The following is an 8744-nucleotide window of genomic DNA, read 5'->3' as shown; positions in this document are numbered from 1 at the left end:
ATCATATGGTTTTCTCCTTCAATTTGTTACTATGGTGTATCACGTTGATTGATTTGCATATATTGAAGAATCCTTGCATTCCTGGAATAAACCCCACTTGCTCATGGTGTATGATCCTTTTAATGTGCTGTTGGATTCTGTTTGCTAGTACTTTGTTGAGGATTTTTGCATCTGTGTTCATCAGTGATATTGGCCTTTAGTTTTCTTTCTTTGTGACATCTTTGTCTGATTTTGGTATGAGGGTGATGATGGCCTCATAGAATGAATTGGGGAGTGTTCCTCCCTCTGCTATATTTTGGAAGAGTTTGAGCAGGATAGGTGTTAGCTCTTCCCTAAATGTTTGATAGAATTCGCCTGTGAAGCCATCTGATCCTGGTCTTTGGTTTGTTGGAAGATTTTTAATCACAGTTTCAACTTCAGCGCTTGTGATTGGTCAGTTCATATTTTCTGTCTCTTCTATATTCGGTCTTGGCACGTTCTGCAATTCTAAGAATTTCTCCATTTCTTCCAGGTTGTCCATTTTATTGGCATATAGTTGCTTATAGTAATCTCTCATGATCCTTTGTATTTCTGCACTGTCAGTGGTTACTTCTCCTTTTTCATTACTAATTCTATTGAGTTGAAATATCTCCTTTTTTTCTGGATGAGTCTGGCTAATGGTTTATCAATTTTATTTATTAATCTTTTGTATTTCTGCAGTGTCAGTTGTTACATCTCCTTTTTCATTTCTAATTCTATTGATTTGAGTCTTCTCCCTTTTATTCTTGATGAGTCTGGCTAATGGTTTATCAATTTTATTTATCTTCTCAAAGAACCAGCTTTTAGTTTTATTGATCTCTGCTATTGTTTCCTTCATTTCTTTTTCATTTATTTCTGATCTGATCTTTATGGTTTCTTTCCTTCTGCTAAATTTGGGTTTTTAAAAATTCTTCTATCTCTAATTGCTTTAGGTGCAAGGTTAGGTTGTTTATTTGAAATGTTTTGTATTTCTCAAGGTAGGATTGTATTGCTATAAACTTCCCTCTTAGAACTGCTTTTGCTGCATCCCATAGGTTTTGGGTCATCGTGTCTCCATTGTCATTTGCTTCTAGGTATCTTTTGATTTCCTCTTGGATGGATTCAGTGATCACTTCGTTATTACGTAGTGTATTGTTTAGCCTCCATGTGTTTGTATTTTTTACAGATCTTTTCCTGTAATTGATATCTAGTCTCATAGCGTTGTGGTCAGAAAACATACTTGATATGATTTCAATTTTCTTAAATTTACCAAGGCTAGATTTGTGAGTCAAGATATGATCTATCCTGGAGAATGTTCCACAAGCACTTGAGAAAAGTGTGTGTTCTGTTGTTTTAGGATTGAATGTCCTATAAATATCAATTAAGTCCAACTTGTTTTATCATTTAAACTTGTGTTTCCTTTTTAATTTTCATTTTGGATGATCTGTCCATTGGTGAAAGTGGGGTGTTATAGTCCCCTCCTATGATTGTTTTACTATTGATTTCCCCTTTTATGGTTGTTAGTATTTGCCTTCTGTATTGAGGTGCTCCTATGTTGGGTGCATAAATATTTACAATTTTTATATCTTCTTCTTGGATCGATCCCTTGATCATTATGTAGTGTCCTTCTTTGTCTCTTGTAATAGTCTTTATTGTAAAGTCTATTTTTTCTGATATGAGAATTGCTACTCCAGCTTTCTTTGATTTCCATTTGCATGGAATATCTTTTTCCATCCCCTCATTTTCAGTCTGTATATGTACCTAGAGCTGAAGTGGGTTTCTTGTAGACAGCATATATATGGTTCTTGTTTTTGTATCCATTCAGCCAGTATGTGACCTTTGGTGGGAGTATTTAATCCATTTACATTTAAGGTAGTTATCGATATATATGTTCCTATTCCCATTTACGTAATTGTTTTGGGTTTGTTGTTGTAGGTCTTTTACTTCTCTTGTGTTTCTTACCTAGAGAAGTTCTTTTAGCATTTGCTATAAAGCTGGTTTGGTGGTGCTGAACCCTCTCAGTTTTTGCTTGTCTGTAAAGGTTTTAATTTCTCCATCAAAACTGAATGAGATCCTTGCTGGGTAGAGTAATCTTGGTTGTAGGTTTTTCTCCTTCATCACTTTAAATATGTCCTGCCACTCCCTTTTGGCTTGCAGAGTTTGTGCTGAAAGATCAGCTGTTAACCTTATGGGGATTCCCTTGTGTGTTATTTGCTGTTTTTCCCTTGCTTCTTTTAATATGTTTTCTTTGTAGTTAATTTTTGATAGTTTGATTAATATGTGTCTTGGTGTGTTTCTCCTTGGATTTATCCTGTATACGACACTGTGGTTCCTGGACTTGATTAACTATTTCCTTTCCCATATTAGGGAAATTTTCAACTATAATATCTTCAACTATTTTCTCTGTCCCTTTATTTTTCTCTTCTTCTTCTGGGACCCTTATAATTCATATGTTGGTGCGTTTAATGTTGTCCCAGTGGTCTCTGAGACTGTCCTCCGTTCTTTTCATTATTTTTTCTTTATTCTGCTATGCAGTAGTTATTTCCACTATTTTATCTTCCAAGTCACTTATCCGTTTTTCTGCCTCAGTTATTCTGCTATTGATCCCTTCTAGAGTATTTTTAATTTCATTTATTGTTTTTTTCATCATTGCTTGTTTCCTCTTTAATTCTTGTAGGTGCTTATTAAGTGTTTTTTGCATTTTCTCTATTCTATTTCCGAGATTATTGATCATCTTTACTATCAGTATTCTGAATTCTTTTTCAGGTAGACTGCCTATTTCCTTCATTTGTTAGGTCTGCTGGGTTTTTACTTTGCTCCTTCATATGCTGTGCGTTTTTCTGAGTTTTCATTTTGGTTATCTTACTATGTTTGGGGTCTCCTTTTTGCAGGCTGCATGTTCATAGTTACCATTGTTTTTGGTGTCCGTCCCCAATGTCTAAGTTTGGTTCAGTGGGTTGTGTAGGTTTCCTGGTGGAGGAGAGTAGTGCCTGTGTTTGGTGGATGAGGTTGGATCTTATCTTTCTGGTGGGCAGGTCCACTTCTGGTTGTGTGTTTTTGGATGTCTGTAGCCTTATTATAATTTTAGACAGCCTCTCTTCTAATGGAGGGGCTGTGTTCCTGTCTTGCTAGTTTCTTGGCATAGGGTGTCTAGCACTGTAGCTTGCTGGTCGTTGAGTGAAGCCGGTTCTTGGTGTCGAGATGGAGATCTCTGGGAGATTTTCGCCATTTGATATTACTTGGAGCTGGGAGGTCTCTTGTGAAGCAGTGTCCTGAAGTTGGCTTTGCCACTTCAGAGGCACAGCACTGACTCCTGTCTGGAGCACCAAGAGCCTTTCATCCACATGACTCAGAATAAAAGGGAAAAAAATTGGATAGAAAGAAAGAAAGAGGATAAAATAAAGTAGGATAAAATAAAGTTATTAAAATAAAAAATAATTATTAAGAAAAAATATATTTTATGTAAAAAAAAAAGAAAAAAAATCGGACTGTCAGAACCGTAGGACAAATGGTGAAAGCAAAGCTATACAGACAAAATTTCACATAAACGCCTACACATACCCACTCACAAAAAGTGGAAGAGGGGAATAAAATAATACATCTTGCTCCCAAAGTCCACCTCCTCAATTTGGGATGATTCATTGTCTATTCATGTATTCCACAGATGCAAGGTACATCAAGTTGATTGTGGAGCTTTAATCTGCTGCTTCTGAGGCTGCTGTGAGAAATTTCACTTTCTCTTCTTTGTTCGCACAGTTCCCGTGGTTCAGCTTTGCATTTGGGCCCACCTTTGTGCTTAGGTCGCCTGAGGGCCTCTGTTCTTTGCTCAGACAGGACGGGGTTAAAGGAGCAGTTGATTCAGGGTCTCTGGCTCACTCAGGCTGTGGGAAGGGAGGGGTACGGTGTGCGGGGTGAGCCTGCGGCGACAGAGGCCAGTGTGACATTGCACCAGCCTGAGGCATGCCGTGCGTTCTCCCGGGTCAGTTTTCCCTGAATCACGGGACCCTGGCAGTGTCGGGCTGCACAGGCTCCTGGGAGGGGCGTTGTGGATAGTGACTTGTGCTTGCACACAGGCTTCTTGTTGGCTGCAGCAGCAGCCTTACCATCTCATGCCTGTCTCTGTGGTCCACTCTTATAGCCGCGGCTCGCGCCCATCTCTGCAATTCCTTTAAGTGGCATGCTTAACCCCCTCTCCTCGCACACCAGGAAACAAAGAGGGAATAAAAGGTCTCTTGCCTCTTCGGCAGCTCCAGAGTTCTCCTGGACTCTCTCCGGGCTAGCCATAGTGCACTAGCCCCTTCAGGCTGTGTTCACGCCGCCAACCCCAGTCCTCTCCCAGCATCTGACTGAAGTCCTAGCCTCAGCTCCCAGGCCCCGCCCTCCCCGGTGGGTGAGCCGACACGCCTCTTGGGCTGGTGAGTGCTGGTTGGCACCGATCCTCTGTGTGGAAATCTCTCCACTTTGCCCTCTGCACCCCTGTTGCTGTGCTCTCCTCCATAGCTTGAAGCTTCCCCCCTCCACCAACCACAGTCTCCGGCCATGAAGGGGCTTCTAGTGTGTGGAAACCTTTCCTCCTTCTCAGCTCCCTCCCACTGGTGCAGGTCCCGTCCCTATTCTTTTTTCTCTGTTTATTCTTTTTCTTTGTCCCTACCCAGGTACTTCAGGGAGTTTCTTGCCTTTTGAGAGGTCTGCGGTCTTCTGCCAGCGATCAATGGGTTTTCTATAGCAGCAGTTCCACGTGTAGATGTATTTCTGATGTATCTGTGTGAAGGAAGGTGATCTCTGCGTCTTAATCCTCCTCCATCTTCTTTCGAAACCTCTACCTGGGACTTTTAAAGTTTTAGTGCTTACCTCAGACTGGTGTTACCTCTTTTATATGTTGATGTCTTAATTGGCTCACATCATGAATTTGTGAAGTCTTCTACTGAAGAAGTTCAGGTGGCATCATTTTTAAAATTTCTTTTTTTTTTTTTTTTTGTGGTACGCGGGCCTCTCACTGTTGTGGCCTCTCCCATTGCAGAGCACAGGCTCTGGATGCGCAGGCTCAGCAGCCATGGCTCTTGGGCCCAGCCACTCTGTGGCATGTGGGATCTTCCCGGACTGGGGCATGAACCTGTGTCCCCTACATCGGCAGGCGGACTCTCAACCACTGTGCCACCAGGGAAGCCCTATACATTTTTTATTTATCTTTTGTAGCTATTATCTTTACAAATTCTTATTATACAGAATATTAGACTTTCTTCGCTAATAGTCTTACCAAAAACAAGGCATTTCTTTCAGGTTTGTATATTGGAAGTTACGTTTGCCCCCTGAAGGGAGTTAAACTAGTACAAAGTAAAATGTCAAGGTATCATGTATATACTCATTGATCACACTTATTAATATTCCTCAGGCTTTGTGTGTTACAGGGCTCTGAATAGACATTACTTTAGTTAATGGAACTTCCTTTTCCAAAAATTTATTAAGTTTTTATTATTGTTTTTTATTTGGTATAGTCATACTGCATACAAATGAAGATGACAGCTTTATTAGTATTAGGTTGAAAAAGACCTGTATTAGGGAATTTTCCTTAAATTTTAGAGAACAAGTCATCTGGGGAAGCTGAACCTGAAGTGCAATGAGAATTTATCACTGAACAAGGAAATCATTCATGCCAAAAATACAGTTTGAGTATTAAATGGCTAAGGTTTAAAATAATTCATCTATTAAATACCTATACAAGTTGTTCCTTCAACTGTTAACAAAATTATACCTCATTAAAAATTTATGTGGTCAAGATAAAAAAAAACACACTAAATTTGTATCGAAAACTATTTGTGTAGGTGTTACACTCTTTTGGCACTGATTCTCTTTAGCTCAGGTATTAGCCTGGGTTAATAAACTAAAAATGTGTACTGGGAGATGTAAGAAATATTTATTTTTCAAGTTTTCTTGTTAGTAAAGTGATAGATGACAAAACTTTTAATTATATTCTTTATGTCACATCAACTCCCAGAACATATATTTTATTTTCCTGCAATTCATTTTTTTAAATGAACATATATTTTATCTTCCTGTACTCATTTTTAAAATTTTTGACAAAATATTTCAATTATAGCAAATATTTAATTGAAAAGAATTCCTTTCCTATCTAATTGGTTTACCTTTCTGTATGACTTGTTTGCATCTATTATGTACACAGCTGCAAAGTGAAGTGAATTCAGTTTCATTTGATCAGTGTAAACAAAGTGTGCCATTTGGGTAAAAAATCATGTAAACAAGTAAACAAAATCATTCTGTCAGGGGTCTCAGTCATTATTCATGGTGGGATGTATGGAACTCACATATATAGTAAGATGAGTTAAAATGACATGGCAAATACCTGTGGGCATATTTTCACAAGAATTTCTCCATCATTCAGTTTCATACTACACACTGGAGAAAAGGAAACTATTCACTGTTGATGTCAGAAAAATTAAAGTTTACTAACATTCTTATTTTTTCTACTGTGCATTTTTGCTTTGTGGTTATCATAAGGCTTACATAAAACTGCTTATTGGTATAATATTCAATTTTTAGAGGATAAAAACGTAAATTCAATCACATTTTAAAAGTTTATCCTTGTACTCCTCCCTCATATATTTTGTTTTTGGTGACACAATTGACCTGTCATTATATTGTATATCCATTAACAAATTATTGTAGCTATAGTTATTTGTAATTCTTATGTCCTTCAATCTTTATACTAGAGTGAAAAAGATTAACACACCACAATATAACAATATTAAAATATTCTGAATTTGACTTTATAACTTAAATCTTACCTGTGTGCTTGATATCATACGTTTTCATGTTACTAATTAGCACCCTTTCATTTCAGCTTAAAGAATTCCTTTTAGCATTTTTTAAGAGACAGGTCTAGTAGTGATAAACTCCTTCAGCTTTGGTTTGTCTGGGAAAGTCTTTATCTCTCCCTCATTACTGAAGGACAACTTTGCCAGGTAAAGTATTCTTGGTTGCCAGTTTTTGTTTTTGCTTTCTTTTGTCACTTTGAATATATCATTTTACTCTCTCCTGGCCTTCAAATTTTCTGCTAAGAAATCCACTAATAGCCTTATGAGGGTTTTCTTGTATATAAAGATCCTTGTTTTTTTAATCTTTTTTAACTTATAGAGTTTTATGACAATATGTGTTGTATAATACATTTTTGTTGTTCTTTAAGCATTTTAATGAGGTTTTCAAACCATTCTTTTTATTTTGAAATAAATGCACATAGAAAAAATATGACAGTAATGTACCCACAATTTAGGAATTAATCTTTTGCCATAGTTCCTTTATTTTTTTCATGTTCCTATATTGTTTTCTTTACCTTTTTTTTAATAGAAGGTTACAGGTACAGTTGCAGTCCCCTTTGCATCCTGTACTTTTAAGAAGCATATGTATTTCACACATACAAATTGGCGTCTTCCCTGCCCTCCCATTCTTTCTCACATATTTATACAACATTGTACTGATTTTTGTTTTTATGAGTTACAGAAATGACTTCACGCATACATATCTTCCAGAAACTTGCTTTTTCACTCAACTTTATTTCTGAGATTTATTCGTGTTAGTACATGTAAATCCAGCCCCTTTGTTCTAACTTCTGTACAGTGCCCTGTCAAATGGAAGTACATCCTTCATCCATACAGTCCCCACTGAAGGATATATGAGATGTCACCAGTTTCATGCTGCTGCCAGTGCTGCAATGGCCACCATCCTTTTGTGGAGAATACCATTTTGAGTTAATTATTTTAAGAAATCTAGGAGGTTCATTCATGAACTTGGATGACCATATCTCCACTCAGACTCAGGATGTTCTCAGCTATTATTTCTTTTAATAGGCTTTCTGCTCCTTTCCCCGTTTCTTCTCCTTCTGAAACTCCAATAATGTGTATAATGTTTCCTTTAGTGGTATCCCAGTTCACAAAGGTTTTCTTCACCATTTTTCTTTCTTTTTTCTTTGTTCTCCTCTTGAGACAGAAAGACAGGAATGTAGCCATCTTAGAAAAGGATCGGAGAGTGACCTTGAACAAACAAGCTTAACAAACTCAGCAAAACAAAGCACGTTAAGTCTTGGGTGTTTGAGACAATACCAGAGATCCAAAGGGGTAAAACATTATCTCTGCTCCTTTGGTTTATGTACATAGTTTCCAAAGGACAAAAGTGAGACTATAAATCCACCACATAGCAGAATCACCAAACTCTCAGTTCCCTGAAAGATATAGATGAAGACCTGACACACACTCCTACGTTTCTGTTTTTTGTTTTTTTTTTTTTTCTTTTGCAGGGAGCAGACCCACAACAGATGAAAACTCCTGACTGCAAGCACATAGACATAAGACCTGTTGAAACCAGAAGGTTGATGATGTTCAAAACTTCAATTTGATGCCAACCAGTCTGAGAATTGAGCACAAGTTGGTCAGACACCCTGTAGCCCTCTCCCTCACACTGCCTTTAAAACACTTCCCTGAAAGTCTTCAAGGAGTTGGCACCCTTTCACATTCTCTCTCCCTTGTGCACAAGTTATCTTTTCAATAAAAAGTATTGTTTGCCTAAAAATCATGTGGGAGAAATATTTATTTCAATGGTATTGCTGTTCAAGAATCTGGAAAAGGCATGGTAACATTTCTTGGCAAGCCAGTCATTAGGGACAGCTGTGCTGGGACACCCCTTTTTGGGGGGGGGGTCCCAGGTTCCAGGAGTCTTGGAAAAGAAGGCTTCTTCTC

This window comes from Physeter macrocephalus, chromosome 21 (assembly GCF_002837175.3).
Source record: "Physeter macrocephalus isolate SW-GA chromosome 21, ASM283717v5, whole genome shotgun sequence".
Lineage (NCBI taxonomy): Eukaryota > Metazoa > Chordata > Mammalia > Artiodactyla > Physeteridae > Physeter > Physeter macrocephalus.
Note: the sequence above shows the minus strand (reverse complement) of the source record.